A 23,833-nucleotide genomic window follows, 5' to 3' on the forward strand; every position below is an offset into this window, starting at 1 on the left:
AACATAGACATGGGTCACTTTGCTGTACAGTAGAAAATTGACAAGACACTGTAAACCAACTATAATAGAAAAAATAAAAGTAATTGTTAAAAAATATAAAAATACATTAGTTCTAAGAACATATGGTCAACCAACTATACTGGGTCCATATCAACTGGTGTTTATGTTAAACATTACAATTGAAGGGGAAAAAATAACAAGAATAACAAATAGAAAAGATGCGAAGGGTAATATAAAATATCTCAAGCTGCATAGGAAAAAAAAAGAGAGATTTAGGAAATATGTGCTGTGGAACTAGATCTTTGGAGGATTTCCCTCCAAACCATTCCTCTGAACACAGATTATGCTCAGATCTAGTCTAGAAAGCAAAGAAAGGATGAGTCCACTGAAGACTCTGAGGATAGACTCTGCTTTATAAAGTATTCAGAAGGCAAAGTTACCCTGGCTGTCCCTGTACTTTTTTTTCTCAGTGAATAGCCTTAAGCAAGAACTAGGAAATAGAGAAGGAATATCTCTAAGGGGACATTTTGAAAAAGCCTTGAAACATGGACGAATAAAACTCAAAATCAACCAATGTCTTACTTCACTCCACTCTAAGTATCAAGGGAGGAATATATTAGAAGTATAGCCTTTTTGCAAATGAATAAAAGAATATGACAATATTTTTCAGTTATGAAAAAGTCTTTTATAGTATGTCCTCTTTAAAGTTCTATTACAATGATGATAACCAATATTATGTAGGAATGAAATTAGAATTGCATAATGTTTTGCTACTTAGGTCTTCTATTTTTTCATAGTGCAAATAGAATATTGATCAATTTATTATTTCATTACCTATACTGTCAAATAGGAATATGCTTTTCATAATGATTTAGGACCAGAGTGCAATATTTTGTTCTTTGACAGGATATAAATGCTAGATAGATGGACAGATGAGAGAAAGCCAGAAAATAAATAAATACAGTAGGAACCCATAACTGTCTCCTTTAATAACGTCAATCTTGATTAATGTCCAGGATGCTGATCTACCACAAGATATCCTCTTTTCCTTCAATAAATCTTTGTGCATCTATTTATTATTATCTTTGCTCACTTTCGGTTTAGACTTTATAGCTTTGCCAGTAAAATAAATTAGTTTTAAAAGTACATTATCCAGGAGCATGAATTAACATTTTTTTCTTCCCCTACTATTGTCTCTTTCATTATCAATCTATTATAGTTATTAATCAAGTTATTTTTGTGAACTACCTTAACAATGTCATTTATAAGTGTGTAGTCTTAAATAGAATTATACAGATATTACAGAAATATACGAATGTTTGACAGCATAAGAACAAAAAGGGCTATAAAATAATGGGTAGATCAGACTTTGAAAGGATTCTAACTAATCAATATGTGATAACTCTTCTTGAAAAAAAACTGTGTTGGAATATAGCTGATTTACAATGTTGTATTAACTTCAGGTTTGCAGCAAAGCACATCATTCTTTTTTCCATATACGTTGTTACAGAACATCGAGTAGCCCACCTGTCCTATACCGTAGGTCTTTGTGAGTTACCTGTTTTGTATATATATTCGTGTGTATGTGCTAATTCCATCCTCCCAATTTATCCTTCCCCCTCCTCATGGTTTCCCCTTTGGTAATTCTTAAGTTTCATTTTGAAATCTGTGTGCTTGTCTCTGTTGTATGAATAAGCTCTTTTGTATCATTCTTTATTAGACTCCAATGTTCATCGCAGCACATTTATGATAGCCAAGACATGAAAACTACCTAAATGACAAATGGTTAAAGAAGACATGGTACATCTATACAATGAAATATTAACCATAAAAAAGAATGAAATAATGCCATTTGCAGCAACATGGATGGATCCAGAGATTACCATATTAAGTGAAGTCAGAAATAATGCCATTTGCAGCAACATGGATGGATCCAGAGATTACCATGTTAAGTGAAGTCAGACAGGTATGCAATAACTCTTAAGGTAAGTGATTCCATTCATCGTCTCCCATGTTAAGATCAACAGATCACTGGTTATACCTTTCTCCAAAAGCGTTGCTATTTATCCCATTACCCAAAACATTAATACTTTTAAAATTGTATGATATTGTTTGATTTCTTGAGAGATGAAAACTGTCACTGCATTAGTAATAAGGATAATGACTATAATAATATATTAACATTTATTGAGTTTTCAGTGTCAAGCACTATGACAAGCTTTTAAAATGTGCTAGTTCATTTAGCCCTCATAATAACTTTCAGGAAAATATTATTTATTTATTTTTACAGAAATGAGGAGATATAAATAAAATGTCCATAGATCTTTGAAATAGCTAATTCAGAGCTTCAAACCAAGTCTCTCTGATTGCAAAGACTGTGTTTTTAATCTGTTGTTGACAAAAATTCAGATAACAACTAGCTAAGAAGAATAAAGATTTACAGATATTAAGTCATAATTAGCTACTCAATTTCCTAGGATTATTTCAGGTGTACTGATACAGTAATTCCACTTCTGGAAAAAAAGTATGTACCTAAGTAATCAGAAATATCTTCAGTTTCAGATTTAAATCTTGTTAGAACATTAGAAATATGATGTTGAGACATAAACAGAGTCCACTGGCCTAACTGTGCATATGTGGGTCACGGTACAAAAAGAATAACATGAAATGGCCCTGCTGACTATATCATAAGCATTATTGCTAAACTTCTCTACCACTGGCAAATTTGGCTTCATTATCCCATCTTATAGAAAATAAAAAAAAGACTCTGAGATATTAACCAACTTTCCAGACAGTCAGCTAGTAAGTAAAAGTACAGATTTAAAGTTTTGTGCTTCAAATCTGTGTTCCTATCTCATCATGCAATTTCTGTCCATGATGATGTGATGATTATTATACAAGAGATGAAAATGCATATATATGTAAGCATATATAACTATATTATTCAATATGTATACTTCTATATATATATACACATACAAATATACACATCTTTACATATGTGTGTGCCGAATATAAATTATACTTCTAAATCTAACAAAAAATAAAAAATGAGAACTTTTTCCCTGCTTTTAATTTTGAGGCTTATCATCCTATAATATAATATTTTCCTTGATTATAGAGGGTACTATAATATTATATATGCTAGTATACATGTTGCTAATATACATACATGCATAATTTACATAATATATAATTAATTTTAAATTATTTTTATATATTATGGTGTATCAGATAAATAAATTTTTATGGTAGATTTATGGTCAGGAAATTTGATTCCTATCAATGACACAGATTTTAGCAGTTTATGTGACTTTAGGTCTCAACATTTTTTATGTAATGAACTAAAGACAAAATTAGATGATTTTTAATTTCCTTCTAGCTGTAAGCTCTTATTTTCAGCTCAGTTTTTCATTCTAAAATACAGGTGGTATTCAAAAATATGCCTTGCTTTCACAGTATTCACATAATTGCTGAGTATAATTGTATTTTCTATCTTAAGCCATTACTTAGCTTTCTGCTGAAGATTCATACCAACAAATGTATAAGTATCAGTATATCATTTGGAATTTTATCTGCTTTATTTTCTTAAAAGGCAACCAAAATTAAGTCCTAGAAAAGGACATTTTCATTTATTCATGATCAATAATGCCATTAATCAAAGCACAGCATCTCCCTTAATATAACTAGGGAGATCCACCTAGGGATAATTTTTATATTATTTTGCTAGCATATAAAAATAAAAACACAATCTTGTTTATAAGGATTGCTAAACATTTTCTTGTTCTGAGCCTTATCTGAATTCAGTTTTGATCTCTGTCAAGTATATCTTTTATTACATGAAAATATAATTTCTATTAATCTATGAGATTATGAATATTGAAATTTTTGTATTGGGAACATTATAATTGGGAACATTATAATCTGTTCAAATTAAACACTTTATTTCAACAAATTAACAAAAATTAAAATAGCCCTTTTATTTAATTTTTTTAGTTTCAAAAAACAATGTAGTAGCTTATCTAATATGTCTGGATTGAAAATAAAAATCTGTGCTCTTTTAAAGCAGGCATCACAAGGAGTATTTTAAAAATGCGAGTCTCTATCATTCACTGCCCATGAATAAAATTTAATGTTGACTGAAATTTTAAATGTCATTACCTGAGGCAGTCAGATATACAGCTTAAGTGAAAAACATTTAGTAACTTAAAATATTCCCCTAGTAATGATATACACAAATCCACACAAACAAAATACTGCTAATTTGCCAACATTTAATGATTTCCACCCTCTCACAAAGGTCGAGGCTTATTTAAAAGCCAAAGGAATAATTTTTACTGGCCTAGCTAGTGGTAAGTTAGAAGAATATTGCAATATTTTTCTTCCATAACACTTTTATTCAAGAGACAAATATTCCACACAATTTGTTAACAGAAGGAGCACTATATTGGTATGTATTTAGTTAGTTTCTTCCTCAATAAACACTACATTTGAACAGCTGACATTCCCTCTAGAAATAAAGCCGCTTTTGGAAAAACATGACTTCTGGTTACTATAGCTTATATTTTCATTTTTCTAAGAAGTACGCTAATTTAGAATTGAATTGCTCAATATCAATATTAGATACCGAGATATATTTTTAAATATTCATTGAAGTTATTATTATTAAATGAACAGAAGCTTACAAAAATCAGCAGGAAATTTTCCGACAAAAATATTAGCAATTTTGGGTTTCTTACTGTTCTTCACAAATACAAATTTGCCATATTCCTTGCCTCCTTACAATAATAAAGCTTCAGTTAGTGAAGGGGAGTAAGCTGTCGTACTATTTGCTTGTTTAGAGATTTTTAATGTTGTTTTAATATTAGATTCAAAGGTCAAATTTTGATTTTGTTTATGTTAAAACAGTATGATGAAAATGAAGAAGACGGATGAATGAGAAAGTTCAGGATGCTGCATGACATAACCCTGTGCACACAGAGGCCAACACTAACCACATTAATGTTGGGAGGATGGCATTAACACATACACACTACTATATATAAAATAGGTAACTAGGAAGCACTGGGAGGCCTATTCAATGTTCTATTAACAACCCCAGTGGGAAAAAATAATGGCCATGTGATTCACTTTGCTGTAAACCTAAAGCTAATACAACACTGTATATCAACTACACTTCAACATTATTAAAAAAAAGAAAAAGAAAAGAAAAGAAAATGATAATAACAACAGCAAAAGAAAATAACAAGAATACAGGAAACAGGCAGCAGTTGGGTGAAGCATTCAATGAATAAGAAAACCTCGTGGGGAAGAGTTCCCGTCGTGGCTCAGCGGAAACAAACCTGACTAGCATCCATGAGGATGCAGGTACGATCCCTGGCCTCACTCAGGTGGGTTAAGGATCTGGCATTGCCGTGAGCTGTGGTGTAGCTTGCAGACATGGCTTGGATCTGGTGTTGTTGTGGCGAGTGGTGTAGGCCAGCAGCTACAGCTCTGATTTGACCCCTAGCCTGGGAACCTCCATATGCTGTGGGTACAGCCCTAAAAAGACAAAAAAAAAAAAAAAAAGGTAGAAGAAAATCTAGGGGGCTGCTAACATCAGATGAACTCCTTCAAACAACAGATTTCATCATAGAAAACCAAAAGAGAAAGCAAGAGATATTATTCCTCTTAGTAACTACAATTAACACAAACTACCTTTCTCCAAAAACCAAATCTTTTGATCTGCATTGAGACTAAATAGTAGTTTCTTTGTAAAGTCTTAGAAGCCCTGAATGCTGAGAAGCTAACTTTGATAGACAAAATATGAAAGAAGCTCTCTTTGTGTCAAGTTGTTCGATAACTGTGCAAGACTTAGTTACCCCACTTTCGTGAAAGTACTACTGGTTCTACTGGTTCAAAATTTTGTTGAAAAATATCAGTAAAACTTACATGCATTTACAGGAGAAGGGAGAAAAGGGCAACATGAAAAACACAAACATTTGTTATTCTTTTCAAATTACTGCCATTAAAGTTTTCTTTTGCTTTTCCCTTCCATTTTATTGTGATGCACGTTGAAATAATAGATCTACATTTATTATTTTTCTTTGCAAATCTATATTTAAGCACTAATAAGTATTTCATTTTCCTTTTTTTTTTTTTTTGATAATCCAGTAACTCCTAAAGTAGACAAAGGTTAGGGTCCACAACTATCTGTATTATTCTCTGTCTTTGTTAGCAGATTCATACAGGTGAAATCTAAATTTGGTCTTTGCAGAACATTCTAGACCTCAAGGCTGTCTCACACTTTGCTGTCCTTTACCACTTCGATTCTCAGCCTACTGGGAGAGAGTGCATTTCTTCTGGTCATGGATAACTTTTTTGTTCTCATATATGTGAGATTTATAAGCACCTGAGTACAGTCATGATGACTGTATATGATCTTGTTGAGATAAGCACCTTGTGGGATGATGCCTCTTTGGCTCTTTCTGTGAATATCTGACCATCTATGAGAGTTCCTGTTGTGGCTCAGGGATTTAAGGACCCAACCTTGTCCCTGTGAGGATGCACGTTTGACCCCTGGCCTGGCTCAGTGGATTAAGGATACTGTGTTGTTGCAGGCTATAGCATAGGTCACAGAAGCAGCTCAGATCCCATGTTACCATGGCTGTGGCATAGGCTTCAACTGCAGTTCTGATTTGACTCCTGGCCCAGGAACTTCCATATGCCACAGGTGCAGCCATAAAAACAAAGCAAAAAAATTTGACCATCTATGGAAGGACAAATTGGTTTTTACATTCAAAGAAATACTTCTTTTCTCTTTTTTTTTTGTTACTTTGATATTAATATTATTTTTCTTTTTCGTATTGGAAGGAGAATAAATGTTATGTTGAGATTTAGAAATAAAATGAAAGGAAGAAATAGAAATATGGAAATGATGAAGAATACAGAGATGAAGAGAATGATTGGGGGGGGGAGTCAGAAGTACAAGAAAAAGTACAATGGAACATTTTGATCTGCCCCTCTGCTAATTTCCTATAGCTTTGGGATTTATACTATAATTATTATTCAAATGACCCTGCACATCGGTATGGTAAATGAGAAGAGTTGGCTAACTGGGAATTCAAGCTGAAGGAGCCTTTGAAAGAACTTTATCTAGCTTAGCTCCACAATTGCTGGGGAGAAAACCACACCGTGAAACGGCTTCCCTAGGTTCTTCCTGGAAGTTAACAGAACTAACAACCACGTCGGTGTTACAAAGCGACCAATGTGAGTCATCAAAATTATGAGATTAAGCTAACTTACAATTTAATGATGACACCCTCCTCGCACACTATACGTTCTAAATCATGCCACTGCCATCTATGTGAGCCCCGCCCTAGACGCTGTGCCACACAATGGAAGTGGGTCAGAGGCCCTGGAAAAGGAATCAGAAACAAGTTTAGGCTCTGACACAGTAGGCAAATCTCTTTAACTTTCTGGTTCAAATGTAAATGTTGGACCCATGACTTCTCAAGTGTTTTCCAGGTCCAAAAATAGATTTCTAGGACTATGTCCTCATTCAAGCTCACATAGAATCCCCACATGCTCAGTCTGGGAGCACTTTTCCCAGGGCAGTATTTGTCTAGTCCATCTCATCAGCACACAGCCTGCAGTACCAACACAGTCAGCCTGGTCAGCCAATCAGGTGGAGACAGGCTTTGCTACTTCACCCACTTTGAAACAATCAGAGCCACACTTTTCATCCACACCACCCAAGTGTGTATTCCTGCTAAATGGCTCAAGAGGGAAGGCATTTTAAATTTTTTTCTTTTAAAATTCTCAACAGAGAACAAAGTGAAGGGTATTCAGAGACCACATACCCCATCACTCCTGTTCCAGGCTCTGTACATCATCACAGTGAGAACAGATCCCTCTTTCTCCAGCCCTGAAAAGTCTAAAAGATAAACCCTCAACTTGTACACCATGAAGTTAACTCCATTTCACTGAAAAGAACCTTGAAAATAGATCTGGTTACGTGAAGAACCAAAGAATGAAAACAAATGTAAGCGTTTTGTAAACAGTGGAAAATGATCTACAGACGGACGGACAGATTGCCATAAGGGCTGCTGTACTTGTGACGGGGGGGGGGCATACATCCCGCTTTGCTTGGGAGTCTTGATTACTTTTGTTATCCCAGTGTAATCATTCAAATTGTAGTCATTCATTCTTTTAAAACAGCATTTTTCAGGACCTATTACATCCAGAACACATTTATTCTCTAATATCCATGACTGCTAGATTCATAGGAGGATGTGAGGGTTTCGGCATGAGAAAGATGGGCTGGCATGCAGCAGAACCCCCAAGGACCCAGGGATGTGCCAGGGCTGAAGAGGGTCACCTGGGGAGACATCTAGATGCAGCCATCTAAAGCTAGTGGAAGGACTCATGACAAATTCAGATTTCCGAGGAGAAGGGAAGGGTCGCTGGTAGCTATGTGTATTTACTGCTGGTTTATTAAAGTCACTCTGAGGTAAGAGCGAAATCTTTTTCATTTCATTAAGTCACAAGCCCTGAGACAGGGGTAACTACTATCCCAGAAGTATTGGATGAAACTAACTTGGAAGGTGGGTGACGACTGAGGGAACACAAGTGCTGCATGAGTAAAAGTCACCAAACCACTAAGGTTAACTTTCTTACATACACTCTTTGTACAGAAAGAAGGATTTCCAAATTTCTATCTCCATCACATTACCACCAGATTAATGAAATGTAAAAACTTTAAACTCGGTAAGCAGCAGTGAGTAGGAAACAGGCACAAGATTCCATTACTTTATTATTTCCTGAGCTATCAGTAACAGGAGACTTTCCCCACACTAAGACTCTCTCTCCAGGGTGCAATTCCTATTAAAGTCAGGTGCTGGTGGAGTTTCCTAGAGATTTATAGACTCCATTCCGAAGATGAATCGTGTGACTTTATTTTATGCATTCTTTCTAACTATACTAATTCTTTTACAGACTTAGTACAATATAACTTTAACTTTACTAACAGCTGAGATATCAAGTAAATACACACACACACACACACACACACACACACATATTGGTTTTTGTTTTTTTACTTTCCTTCCCTGAGCTATTAGCAATAGATGTCTGTTTCTATGTTGTAGTGACAATGCTTTTTGTCACCACCCTTAATTTGTGGCCCTAACATCAGGTTTGTCTACATGAATGCACAGCCAAATTAGCCTGAAAGATTTCTAAAGTGGAAGGCTTTGGTGTGTTGTTGATTTTTTTGTTTTCACAAATTATACCAAATGACACATTAACATAGATATAAAGAACACTGACTTGATAGTTGCAGTTTAGAGACACAGAGTGCTTTGCTGTTTTTAGGCACAGAGTGCTTTGCCCATGACTCTCATGCTCCGGCTAGTTATAGCTATTCATTCAGACATTTCTTAGATTCTTATGATTGTTTTTCATTTCTTCCTCTATTTGTACATTTACTTCACTGGAGAGAAGGATTAGCTATTTGAGTGAATTTAGATAATAAAGCATGTGCCTTCTAGAAAATCATTACTTTCTTTGGGCTATGTAAATATCTAAAAAGGAACATAAATCATTCATCTCTGTAAACTGAGCCTTCTGTGAAATTAAAAACAAGCCACCAGTTTTATCTTTTTTTAAAAAACTGGGTTTCAGCAGGATAAAAATCAGTTCCAAGGGTTTTCCCTCGGTTTCACAATTTTTATACCAATCTTCCATCCATTACTCCTGCCTAAGAAATTTACGCTATTAAAATGTGAGCATTAAAAAATAAATAAATAAATAAAAGGAGTTCCTGTCATGGCACAGCGAAAATAAATCTGACTAGGAATCATGAGGTTGCAGATTTGATCCCTGGCCTTGCTCAGTGGGTTAAGGATCTGGCCATGCCATGAGCTTTGGTGTAATTCGCAGACGTGGCTGGGATCTAGCGTTGCTGTCACTGTGGCGTAGACCGGTGGCTGCAGCTAGGATTGAACCCCTAGCCTGAGAACCTCCATATGCCACAGATGAGGCTCTTAAAATAAAAAGCTAAAATAAATTTTTTTTTTTAAATGTGAGCATTCAGGAAATCTCTTTTCTTTAAGTTAGCATTACAGAGATAATTTAGAGTCCGTAAACATAATTCCTAAAAATTAAAACAATTTCCGTGAGTTCTGTTTTATGATGTGTACTTACAATCTGCTCTCAAATTTTCTTCTTGACATTTTCTTCTGCTAAAATCATCTGGAAGTTCCCATCGTGGCGTAGCAGGTTATGAACCCAACTAGATCCATGAGAATATGAGTTCAATCCCTAGCCTCGCTCAGTGGATTGAGGATCCGTCATTTCTGTGAGCTGTGGTGTAGACTCCACTCGGATCCTTTGTTGCTGTGGCTGTGCCCTAGGCTGGCAGCTGCAGCTCTGATTCGACTCCACCTAGGAACTTCCATATGCCATAGGTGTGGTCCCAAAAAGCAAAAAAAAAAAAAAAAAAAAAGAAAAGAATAATCTTCTCCTTAAACACTTTTACTTAGCATAAATTTAGATTTATACTTATAATAAAGTATGAAAAATATCATACCAATTTATAATATTTTATAATGCTCACTTGGATTTCTGCTATTGATGAGAATTATTTTCATTAACACAGAAGTATTAAAAATATCTTCAAATCCTTCACTAGCTCAGGTAATACTGCAAATGTTTTTCCTAATGAACTTCTCTGAAACCAATGTGTCAGGTACAAAAGAGAACTTTGTTATTCATTCATCAATAATTACACACACATACACACATATTTATTACAGGGTTAATTAAATCCCTTGAGGGGAAAAAGGTATAGTGTGAGTATATAAATATAGGAACAACAAACTTTATTGTGAGGGAAAAAGTCTTGAAAAAAAGTTTGCTGTATGGCTTTCACAGCTAGTGAATTTTACTATACTTCAAAAGCAGTGACATTACTGAAACACCAACTAGTATGGCTGCTAAAATATTTAAACATTCAAATCCGTGAAAGGCAGTAAGAACTGTCAATAAAATTGGAATTAGCTATGTGATGGATTCTAATTTACATATGCTTTTAAGAGTACTAAGATACTGTGGATTGATTTCCTTTTTGATGAATTTCACTCAGAGTTTATACTAGAGATTTAAATGCATACAGACTCTGCAGTTACAAAGGCAGAGATCTTGAAAATAAATTTTGATATTGTCACAAGTGATTTTTACCTCCTTACTACATTTTCTGTCTTTTTATGGTTGGGACCATGTCCTTCTCTAGGGAGAATACATCTGAAATAAACTTCAAATGTTAGATGTAACTTGATATGCAAAATACTCATTTTCATCATTTATCAGAAATTCATTTAATGTATAAAGTGAGTCCAAATTGTAACTGCAGTCCTACTAATTTACACAAAGGAGAAAATGCCAATTGAAACACTCTTTCAAAAAGTGTACCAGATAGAAAGTATAATTAAATGAAAAACCACCGCTATTTAAATTTTCCCTGAAATGTTTGGAGACTTGGGCTATTTGGAAGGCAGCTGCATTCACAGCATGCATCTTCCTTTGTCATGGATATCCCATTTGGTTTTCAAGACATGGTCCATAAACACTGGAGATTTCCTTGATAATTCCCATCCCTGGATATTAGAACTCATTATTTCTTTATGTTTTCACAGAATGTTGTTTGGTTTCTATGAATGATTAATTCATTCTATTGCACATAACAACTATACAGGAGACAGTACAAATCTTTGCTAAACATATACTATATGTTCAAATTAAGTGAAATATAAAACAATTCTAAAATGATAAGGTTTATTCATTCTGACTCTGACTACTTTCATTCCAACTAACTGAAGAATTTAAAATTGAAAACTAAAATATAAGCCATCCAAATCACACATTCATCAAATATGATAATCATGTTGCTCAAATTTTGACAAGCTACAAAATCTCTACTAACATGATAGATACATTGGTGTTTTGCACTGTTGGAATAATGACGTCTCTATCTACTTACAGCATTTAAAACACAATAATTCTTTTCTCTGACACCAAATTACAAAGAGCAATGTGACACAATTTACACAGAGTTTTCTGATAATATTCTCCAACTCTCATGTATTAATTAAACTCTCTTCATAAATACTATTGTGTAACTCTTGGGAATAAAATAAATAAGCTATAATCGTAGCATATTTTCCTGAAATGTAAAGACATATCCTCAGTCCCTTAGTCCTCATGTTATATATGATTATAAAAATTACATGGGAAAATTTCTCATGCTATGCGTGCAGTTTACTAAATCAAACACCTATCTTCCGATGTGTTACCAACAGACCTGTGTCATCAAAACAGCTCTTGATATAATCCAGAGAGCCTGTGTCCTTACAATTATGTAAGAACTCCCACAAATGTAATGTCGGCACATCTTTTTTCATCAATATTATACTTTTGAGCATAATTCTTCTGAAAGTCAACACTAAAATAATTTTTTAAGTATTATTTTATTTACATGAATAGACTTTATTTTTAGAATAGTTTTAAATTAACAGAAAAATAAGGAGTTAGTGAAACTAAGCAGGGGCCTGTGGGGCTCCTGGGCACAAAAGCACTTCTGTGTTCCCCATTTCTTGTTTTTAGAAAATGGGCCTCATTCAGCCTCCACGGCTTTCCCTGCCAGATACTTGCTGATCAGAGAAAGGGAGAGGATGCAAAGACAAGGGAGGAACAGCCAAGCAACAACAGTACAGCCTTGGGACGGGATCCTGATTCCCACTCAAGGGATACACATAATGATGGAGGCATCTTATACATCTCAGAGAAAAGTTATATTCCTTATGCTTCTTTTAGAAGTGAATAGTTTAACAATGAATAGCTTGGAACCCTTGCTTGTGTTTCTCTCTTATTTGCACCCTAAACACAAGCATCTCTAAGCTAAAGATGAGGCATCCTGAGCACAATTGACTGTGGGTTAAAAATTATAAGCACATGATGTTTTTCAGGAAATTTCCTAGTTTGTTCTAAACTCTGATCAATATGCCCTTTTCTCAAGTATTGTCATTCTAGGAAAAGTCAAGATGCCATAACCCAGAAAACCACCACCACAGGGTCATGCTAAGATCTGCTGACATCAGCTTCCATGACTAAGATGCCCCAAAAGAAAAAATGCATCTTTGCCTAATGCTGATTTTCATCTGATACTCTGCTTTTCTCCTTTTAGACTAGAAAACTCCCAGCAATTCTTCTCCAAGGGAGGGCACAGACTTCAAGGCATTAGTCTGCTGCGGTCTCCTTTGCCTAGCAAATCAATAAAAGCTATTTTTTCTCCTTCACCCAAAACTCTCTCTATGTTTCTATTTGGCACCAGTGGACAGAGGCTGAGTTTGGTACCAGCTGAAACGATATACCTCAGATTGGGACTTGAACCCATGTGCTGGGATGCTAACCCAGTCAAGACTCAGACTGGTACTTCCCTTCTTTGGGGTAAAGTATTTATATAATTTATTTGGTGCAAATGGAAATTTTTAATAACTATATTTACTTCCTATACAATAAAATAAGCATTTTCTATCAACTTCATCCCGTGGGTTGATTTATCATATTCTACTTACTATATTTTCAATGTGACTTTTATTTCTCTAAAGCAATTGAGCAAATGAAAATGAGCGTATTATTTTTCTTCTTCATCCAGAAGCACTTTGACAAAATAGTTAATACTCTAGAAAATCTCGGTATAAATGAAATTTGCCCTGTAACAAACACGGGGTGGTTAAAGAGAAGCATACATAGTATAGATGACTTGTTTCTTCATATCATATGTTTGAAATGTCTCATGATCTATAATTACTCTCAGGAATTTCCAAATATTCTTATGGATCAGTGAATTGTATCTTAATCTTTTATTTTCCCTCTCCTGACATCCTTTCTTCTCTCTGTCTCCCTCCACCTCCAATGTAGTCATGTGCATACATGTGTGAAGAACACACACACACACTCACAAACTCAGTTATTTCTGTTCGCAACAAAACTTCAGCGCATGCCTATGGGAACAAGGTATATGCCTTTCCTTACTGCAATTGAAGAGCATATCTTAAAAAGCTATTTATTGAACAATATCTACAAGGCACAAAATAAAATATAGACAACAGAAACAAAGCAGAGTTCAACTTGTTTTAGTTACACACAAATTCACTTCTTTGTAAATGCTCCTAAATTATATTTACCCAGTTTTATTTTTAATTCTTCCATAACCACAGAAATTTAAATGTATACTTTTTGTTATTCTCAAATTTTCATGAAATTGGCAGTTTCCTGACAGCTTAGGTAGTAGCAGGATGATTTAAATCATATATAGCATCTGTCTCATTTACAAATATTAAGCTAAACAGTACCTACCACAGGATGAGTGGCATTCCTATGCAGGCATCAGAAGCTACACTTATTACTAATAAATGTCCAAATGTGTGAAAATAAATTCAAAGGCCTAATGTAAGACCATCTGTGTGTTTATAGATTAGACAAGGTAAAGAAGAAGCATCTTTTAAATACACATGAGATGCAGGTCATAGAGTGGTCCTCCTAGAAGCATACATTCTTCAGCTGCAAGCCAGGTTCACCATTATCAATGAACTTCATTTAAGACATTATTTTGATATTCCAACTGTCATATCATTACTCAATATTTTACTAAATAAAATAAATACATATTTTTCTATATAATTCTGAGTACATTTATATGCACTGAATATATCAAAGTATTTCTTATTTTGTTGTTGGACAAAGAAAGACATGGGTCAGAGAAAGATGGTAATGCTGAAGGAGAAAAATAAAAAGGACAGATTCGGGAGCTCTCGTTGTGGCTCAGTGGTTAACGAATCCGACTAGGAACCATGAGGTTGCGGGTTTGATACTGGCCTTGCTCAGTGGGTTAAGGATCCGGCGTTGCTGTGAGCTGTGGTGTAGATTGCAGAGGCAGCTCAGATCCCGCGTTGCTGTGGCTGTGGTGCAGGCCAGTGGCTACAGCTGTGATTGGACCCCTATCCTGGGAACCTCCATATGCCGCAGGAGTGGCCCAAGAAATGGCAAAAAGACAAAAAAAAAATTAAAATAAAATAAAATAAACAAAAAGGACAGCTTCGGCTGTGAAATCCTGCTTAATAAAACAACTCTGCTTTTTATATAATAAGAGGATAAAGTTTTTGTGTTCTTAGCTAATATATTCATCTCCTGAGGAGTACTGAAAATGTAAAGACAGAAAAGGGAAAATTAAAGTGAGATTAGCAACTCTATCTGTTTGATTTTGCACCTATGGGCATCATATCTGCAAACAGTGTCAGGCAGGACCTGTCAGTACTAAAAGTCTGGTTAATATAACAAAACCACAGGTACGTCTCTTAGAGAAATGAGTTTCTGTTCCTGTTGGCTATAATAAAGGCAAGATTGCAAAATGGGGCTGATTAACATTACAGTCTAATCCTCAAGAGTATAGTTTTCTTTATTCTAGAATAACAAAAATCTCATCATGCCTATAAGCTTAAAATTAGCACATATAAATACATATTACTGAATATAATTAAAATCAAATTTAAAATACACTTGGGATTTCAGATCCTACATTTGATCATGTATACAAACACTCAAGATCATAGAGTTGATAAAGAAATAACCCACTTAAGTTTTAGTTTAAAATTGTAGTCTCCTTTCCACTGGGTGTTAATCATATTTCATAAAATAATCACTATAACTTTGGAATATAGCTGTTGGATAAAGTCAATCACAAAATTTTAAAAGATATCATAAAAGGGTCTAATGGTACATTATCTAGACTCATAGTCACTTAACAAAGCTTTAACATACTGTAATTTATAATATTCATTGATGTTATTAGAATACATATCCAAAAGTTTAATACAAATCCTTCCATCTTTTTATCCCATTTTTTGCAAGTTAGATGATGCTCAGTAAAGTCACTTTACACATGGATTTGAATTTCTTCATATGTAAAGGTTGTCGGATCAGAATATAACTACATCCCCTTCCCTTTTGAAAACACGATATAATTTTTTAAATAGTTGTAATAATTTTGTCCTAACTCTCCAGTGCTAGAGAAAAAGTTCTTCAAAGAAATAAGTAATTGAACTAGGAAAAGTATCTGTAGTAGTTACCACTAGGGTAAAAACATGAATACAGCTTTGGCTATTAGACATAAAAAAAAAATGGTCTTTAACTCTTAGAAATTGTCTACTGTCTGATTATAAAGAAAGCTGCCTTTGATAATTACTGACTTAAAGATTTTCACTTGAAGGTTACTTTTACTTTCTGTAGATATATTACTTTTTTATCCCGTAAAAACATATTTTAAAAGATTTTTAAAACAATTATCTAGAATTGTTTTAGATATTTTCATTGACAAGTTTGTTCAGAGCAACTAAAAGCAAGTCTGCTAGAAGGAGACGCACAGTTATTCAGAAAAGTATATTGCCATGTACCAATTCATAGAACTAGCATTCCTGGTTAATATTTTATGATGATTTATAATTGATTTTATCATTAGAGTCACATTAACAAGTTATCTGTTTATTCAAATAAACATTTATTATTTTATTTTACAGCAAAAAGTAAAAAACAAAGTCCTGTTTTGGTTTCAACTATTTAAAAGCACATGAGAAAAAAGAAAAATAGTAACAGGATTAAAAATTTTATATGTAATTCCCAAGCAATCTACTTTGGAAAGGCTAGTCTATTACTTTTCAGATAAATGTGAATATTTACTTCTTTAATCCTTTCTTTATTATCAATTCCTACTCATAGAATGACTCCCTACTGTGCCTTTATTGCACTTATATTTAAATATGTTTAACTACAACCACTCTTAAAGACTATCCTACCTACCGCAGCTCATAGAAATATGACTTTCTCCTGAACATAATATCTTATATTTATTTAGCCCTTATCATCACTGCCTAGGATTACACCTATTTTCTCCTTAGCCCATAATGACTCTTCATATAGTTCAGTGATTTTCAGACTTTATTTTAGCACTTGAGTACTGATAGTTAAAAAGAAAGGAAAGAACATTTCAGGATAAAGAAACCAGCACTTGAAACATCATATAGGTGAGAGAGAATGGGGTCCATTCAAGTCACTCATCTACTATTATTTATTCCCTACTCTGCCAAAGCGGGTGGGGCTTCCTTGAAGTTCTCCAATGTGTCACACTTCCCTCTAGGAATCCAATTTGCTAAACCATTTCCCTCAGCACCTCACTGAACACCCACTTATCCTTCATATAAAAGCTTAAATGTCAAGAAAAGAAACTCTTTTCTTGACACTAAAATTGCTATATCCTTCCAGCGCACACTGCTTTTTTCTTCCTTAACAATTGTTTAAAAATAGAATTTTCTATTAGCCATATGCTACATGGCCCATGTTTGCTACCATAATCTTAGGGCTGATAGTACATCTTCAATACATAGTTGCTGGTATTTGATCTTAGTATATAGAAAAAGTGGTGATTATTGAAGCTTGGGTAATCTGTAAGCCATACTAACGAAATTGGAATTTGTCATGAAGGTAATGGTTCCTCTTGAAAGTTTCAAAAATTTGTCACAGGCCAATATCAGATTGGTGTTTTAGCATACATTCTGGGCAATATGAAGCATGGTAGAGGAGGTCAAACCGAAAACAAGAGGCAAGCGCATGTACGGAGATGCAGACACGATTAATCCTGTAGGAGCAGTTAGGATAATCTCGTTGGGGGGACCTATATTTGTGAGGAAAATGTTCTGCTAAAGCTTATTAGAGGTGGAGCCTTTGGGCCTGTGAACCAGCTGAACCTTACCCTCAAGAGCAGCCTGTCAATATACTCTGCACGAGTTAAAGAGGGGAAACGATAAATGGTCCAGAATGTGACTGTGAGACAGCATCTAAGGCAACTCCAGAAGGGAGAGCAAAATGAAACTCCTGAATACTCTATCTACCTTCTCTCTCACCACAACCAGGTGACTACTCACCTCTGACTCCAACATCTGAAACAAAGCCAACATTAATAGTCAAATTTTTATTTGATAGAAACTTTTTGTGCAATGAGATAAGAGAGGAAAAATTGGAAGAGACACTAAGTTCTACATCACAGTTGGTGCTGCATCACGGTTGGTGGGAAGAAAACGAAAAGATGGCATTAACGTACACTGGGGCCAGAGAAAGGGCCTAAAAAGCCAACTGGATCATAGAGTTAGAAGAAAAATAATGCCAGCCTGAGAAAAGGCTGAAACAGGAATTGTAGATAGAAGAGTATAGAGTTGAGACTAGCTAACAAGTAGAATCAACTAAGGCTAGTGACATCTGGCTTCATTTTTTTGTTTTTTGGGGTTTTTTTTGTCTTTTTGTCTTTTTAGGGCCGTAGCCACAGCATATGGAGGTTCCCAGGCTAGGGGTCTAAACAGAGCTACAGTTGCCGGCCTACACCACAGCCACAGCAATGCCAGATCTGAGCCACGTCTACAACCTACACCACAGCTCGCGGCAACGCTGGATCCTTGACCCGCTGAGAGAGGCCAGGGATTGAACTCGCAACCTCATGGATACTAGTCAGATTTGTTTCCACTGCACCACGATGGGAACTCTTGGTTTCATTTTTTTTTTAATTCAGCATGATGTTGGTGTCATTTACCAAAAGAGAAAATAAATAGGGCAATAACAAATTAAGAGACAGGACAAATAAGGTTAATCTTGAATCGATTAAATCTAAAGCATATAACTGACACTGAATAAAATTACTAGCAGGCTGTCATATGCATATATCTGTACATCATGAGAGAGACGTAAACTGGAGGTAGAAACTTTAGAGTCAATATCTCTAAGGGATGGCTGAGGTTGACATCACCTCTTTTCACAGAGTGATAAAAATGTAGAAAATGAGAGGAAGAGCAATCTCTCGAAGGTAGAGATTTTTGTGTATGAGGATAATGAAGATCATAGTAGGTGGGGCTAGGAAAATATATGAACATGAATGCATGAATAAGCACAAAACAATAACATATGCTGTATATGCCATGTTCACAAGTAGAGAATTATGAGTATAGTAGTTAGTACCACACTAAAGATGATAAATGTTTTACCTTTCGAAAGAAGAAATCAATGCAAAAGCAAACATGACTCTGGTAAGGGTGTCCAGTCAGAATTAGGTGGTGGTATTACGGATTCTTTCAATGGAGGAGATCTGACGTCAAAGACACCCTGGTTAACGCCTGATCCCTACAGGTCTCTCAGATCCCTACCTTTCTCATCCAACATTCTTTTTTTTTGCATTTAAGACATCATTGTTTACAAGGCACATGTTATGTAAATCTTTAAAAGAACAATAAAACTGCTATCAATCTGTGAAACAATTCTAAAATATCTTTTTTTTTTTTTGCCTTGTGTTTTAGGGCTGCACCTGTGGCATATGGAGGTTCCCAGGCTAAGGGTCTAATTGGAGCTGTAGCCGCCGGCCTACGCCAGAGCCACAGCAACATAGGATCCGAGCCGCGTCTGCGACCCACACCACAGCTCATGGCAACGCTGGATCCTTAACCCCCTGAGCAAGGCCAGGAATCAAACCCGCAACCTCATAGTTTCTAGTCAGATTCGTTTCTGCTGAGCCACCACAGGAACTCCAAATATCTTCATTATAAATACATCAATGTTAGAGATATTGAGGAGTGAAATAATGTAATCATTAAATCGTTAAAATATGTCACTAAAAAGAACCATCTGGTAAAATTGATAATAACTTTTATTTTCATTTTCCTCAGAGTATTTTTATCATTACTTCCCCCAGTAATATGTATTTTAATATTTTTTCTAGTCTATGAATACTCTAATAAGGGAGAAGATCCAAATTACTACAGGTGCCAAGATGTTGCAAAAGTCTAGATTTTTCAGTGCATATGAGTGATGTTTAATGAGAAGGCAGGAATCTCACAAGGAGACATTAAAACAACTTTTCAGGTCTCTTAATCATCTTCAAATATGGACATGTTTGCAATGACAAACTGATTCAACCTATGATTTAAGTAATATTTGTATATATCTCATCGTTTTTAGGATGTTGATTGCAGACTGTGCTTGAAGATTAAATTTTAAAATATTTCAGTCCAGTAGAAAATTTCTCTTTCTATCTAAACCTTATTCGGAATATCCATTTGTGGCCTAGGCTGGAAATGGTTTCGTCCTCTTATTCAAAGTACCCTGCCAAAAAAATAAAGATACCAGAAAAGGAAAGTTGTTTGGTGAAGAACCCCACGTCTGGTTCTGTGGGCTCTTCAGAACGGGAATGGTATCCAGTCTTCTGTTTAATGTGGGCACTTGACTGCTGGTTGAGGGTGGATAACAAATCTGAGTCAGAACCTTCTTTTACTATTTAGGTAGAGTTCAAATATGTCATCTTCAGAGTCTTACATGATGATCGACAGCTGCTGTTCCATTAAATGATCAGCTAAGGATCATGACTTCACGTAAAAATGGTCTTTCTGTCTCCCTCAATATAGAAACTGAGACTGAAAACCACCAACTCCCAAATACATGATTGTCTGTATTAACATCATTTTATTCTTTCACCGTCTTTACTGGAAGAACTTAACTATTCCAAATGTCATTGTTCATTGAAGGGGTATTTCAAAGCCCTAACAAATCTTCAACAGAAAGTATCAGCAGACAGCTTATGCCCTAAGAATCATGAAACTCTTCACCTTAAAATCCTTGCTTTGATGCTTCCACAAATCCTGTACTCCAAAACTATTTTATCATGATTTTTACTCAGTCCAAGTCAAGCTTCAAAATGAAATATCTGCCTTAAAACAAATTTAAAATCTCAGTCAATCCTAACATGTTCTTTCCCCTCCAAAAGACAACCAGAGTTCAGCAGAGGCGGCATTTTCCCTCACTTCGGTAAGCAAGAAACTGAGCTATTCCTTTTCCATAGGTTGGAACCAGCATCTGACACCAATATCATGGCCCGCTCAGATCTACTAGTTGTTCAGACAAGTTCTGGCCTCACTTAGGTTCTCCTAGCATATAAAAATGTATGGTTACAGAAAAACAGTGGTCCCCCTAAGAATGAGACACCCCCAACTCCACTGTAAACTTTCGGAAATTTTGGTTAATAAGCTGGAGGAGCAGAACATCCATAGCAGAGTCAAGATGCTATAGACACCTGATAAAAAGATGCTGTTTAAAACTTTACAATCCAAGGAAAAGGAACTGTGTAATTGTTTTTAGTGTGTACGATCACAACTTAATTTGCTGTAATAGTGTGAATGTTCATTATTATTTCTATCTTTTCTGCCTCAGGCACTGTAGAAAATTATGTTTCATGTCAGTGGTTATTTTTCTTGTTGGCGAACAATTTTTAATATATAAATATTCCACTTCTTCAGAAGAAAGACCAGCCTTTGCCTTCTTAATTACTTGTTCATTTTGATAGTGACAGCTGATGTGGCTGGTATTATTCAAGCAATTGTGTGGGGATGTCACCACATAATTGTACGAGGCCATGAAATTTTATATTGAGACACATATTTTCTTTCTAATTGCTACAGATAAACCACACTGAGTGAAAGAAATCTTTTCCTTTGACTGTATCCTCTAATGAACTTGGGCCTTTGACTGCCCCTCTGCACAGAAGAAGAGAGTCTATAATGGTAGGAAGTGCCACAATAACAGGTTACAAGTAAATCCTATGACTTCATTAAAAGTGTTGTCATTTAATATTAAATTAGGTCAGAATGTGTAAACATTTTCCAGTTATAGCTGACTAGCCTTTAAAACCAGTTTCATCTAAAAGCCTTCACTGTAGCTAAAGCAATCCTCTTGAAGGATAGCGGAGTCTGACAGGCGAAAGAGCCAGTCACCCTGACATACTCAAATCAAATGACTTACTCTGTTGGCAACAATAATAAAAATAATAATAATAATGAATTGTGCTTCCTAAGTGGAGCTGGGCAATTTCTTATGAACGGGCCTATTTCTACCACAAACGAACTCATGACCTTGAACAAGACCATTAAGATTCTAAATATTCATGGGGAACAGAAGCAAGAGAGGCTTCATGTCATAATGTCTGAAAATATCTTTTGTTAAAGCCTTTCTTCTGTCATTGAAGGAGGCCATTTAACATCATGAACTAAATGCCAAAAACAATGCACCCAGGATAATGTTATATTCAAAAACAATGTTTGAAATTAAAAAAAAAACTGGGAATTGAAAGCAAAGTATCAAAGTAATGAACTAATTAATTAGTCAGTTAATGAACGTATCAGCCAAAACCAAAAAATAAACAAAAAATATTAAAATTTTGAACTATCTATCCTGAAAATAGATATTACAGATAATTGCGTAGTCTCAAGTTCAAGTAATAACATGATTCCTATACCTAACAATGGACCATAAATACATTATTGCTTTTTTCAAGAATGACAATTAGTAAACCTTTCACACACTCCTTATGTCTAGTCAGTCATTTGCAAGAACCTGGGGGAATGAATATAGGGGAAAATATAAAAATTATATAAAAGGTATATTAAAATATATTCCAGGAGTTCCCACTGTGGCACAGCGGAAACAAATCTAACTAGGAACCATGAGGTTTCAGGTTCAATCCCTGGCCTCGCTCAGTGGGTTGAGCATCCGGTGTTGCTCTGGGCTGTGGTGTAGGTCACAGACAGGGCTCAGATCTTGAGTTGCTGTGGCTGTGGCATAGGCCAGCAGATGTAGCTCCGATTAAACGCCTAGCCTGGGAAACGCCACATACTGCAGGTGTGGCCCTAAAAAGAAAAAAAAAATTATATATATTCCAAATTTGACAATCTGGAATCCTTATGAAATGATATTCTGGATAAAGTTTACGAAGTACTAAGTAATTTTTTCCTCAACATATTAAACAGTTAAAAAACAGAGTTTAAATAAATGAATTTCCTAAGTGAATTATACAATTTACCACCTTTTCAGAGTATGCAGAATATAATTTTTAGCTTGACGATTCAGGACTATAATGATTTTTTAAAGGCAATGGAATAATATATTGCAATACATCAATGCCTCACGGACCTGCCGATGTGGGTGGAGATGTTTATTCTTATATTAAGTGATCCCGTACTATTCTGCGTTATGGCTCTGTCTACTTTTCCAAGCTTTTTTGCCTTTTCTCTTGCTTTTTAGTTAGAAGTACTTATTTTTCACAACATTCAGCATGCCTGCTTGAAGCGACCCTGTCCTCTTTTCTAAGATGTAACTGTGATTTCCAGGGGCCTTGGAAAATATACAACCAAATATATCAGAATTGTACTATGTAAACTTAGAAACAGCAAGATCCAGAAAGCTAGTGACAAAAACCCTGTCATTTAATGTTAAGATCTGGGTTAATATTGGCTACAGGAACTTCAGTAAGTTTTTAACCATAGAGTATTAGCTTCCTCTACTGTAGCTGGGATATATTAACACCTATTTCAGAGTGTTATTGTGATAATTTGATGAGATAACATATTTGAAATCCCTTGTAAACTGTAAAGCTGAATACAAATGTATGACAGGGTTACTATCTTCATTGTCAGAACAAGATTGCCATCTAATGGTCACCAAGCAGAAAACACGTCCTCTAAGCCTTTTAAGACAGAAATGAAAAGAGCGACAGCCCCCAGGGGATGACATCTTTGAAAGGACAACTTCTGTCACAATCTTACTCATATAGTGTTACCCGAGCACTGTATAACAAAACAACATTTTGAATTTTTGTTATAACTGTTTCTCCTAGTAACGAAACATCACTGAGAGCTCTGTATAATGAAAACATTAA

General features: G+C 35.1%; 1 protein-coding gene and 1 long non-coding RNA gene across 20 annotated transcripts in view; one reads left to right on the top strand and one right to left on the bottom strand.

The window, feature by feature from the left end:
- The window catches only part of CCSER1 (coiled-coil serine rich protein 1), a 1,212,324-nt gene that overhangs the window by 954,891 nt on the left and 233,600 nt on the right, over positions 1-23,833 (bottom strand). The window lies entirely within an intron of this gene.
- LOC146401069 (uncharacterized) overlaps positions 6,793-23,833 on the top strand; it is a 47,773-nt gene continuing 30,732 nt past the window's right edge. The window contains exon 1 of the long non-coding RNA XR_014813379.1: positions 6,793-9,109. This is a non-coding gene — a long non-coding RNA (uncharacterized LOC146401069). The remainder of the gene's footprint in view (positions 9,110-23,833) is intronic.

Source organism: Sus scrofa, chromosome 8 (assembly GCF_054392235.1).
Source record: "Sus scrofa isolate SSC_HxYL_T2T_F1_AM1 chromosome 8, Sscrofa_HxYL_maternal_Yorkshire_Landrace_v2.0, whole genome shotgun sequence".
NCBI classification, from domain to species: domain Eukaryota; kingdom Metazoa; phylum Chordata; class Mammalia; order Artiodactyla; family Suidae; genus Sus; species Sus scrofa.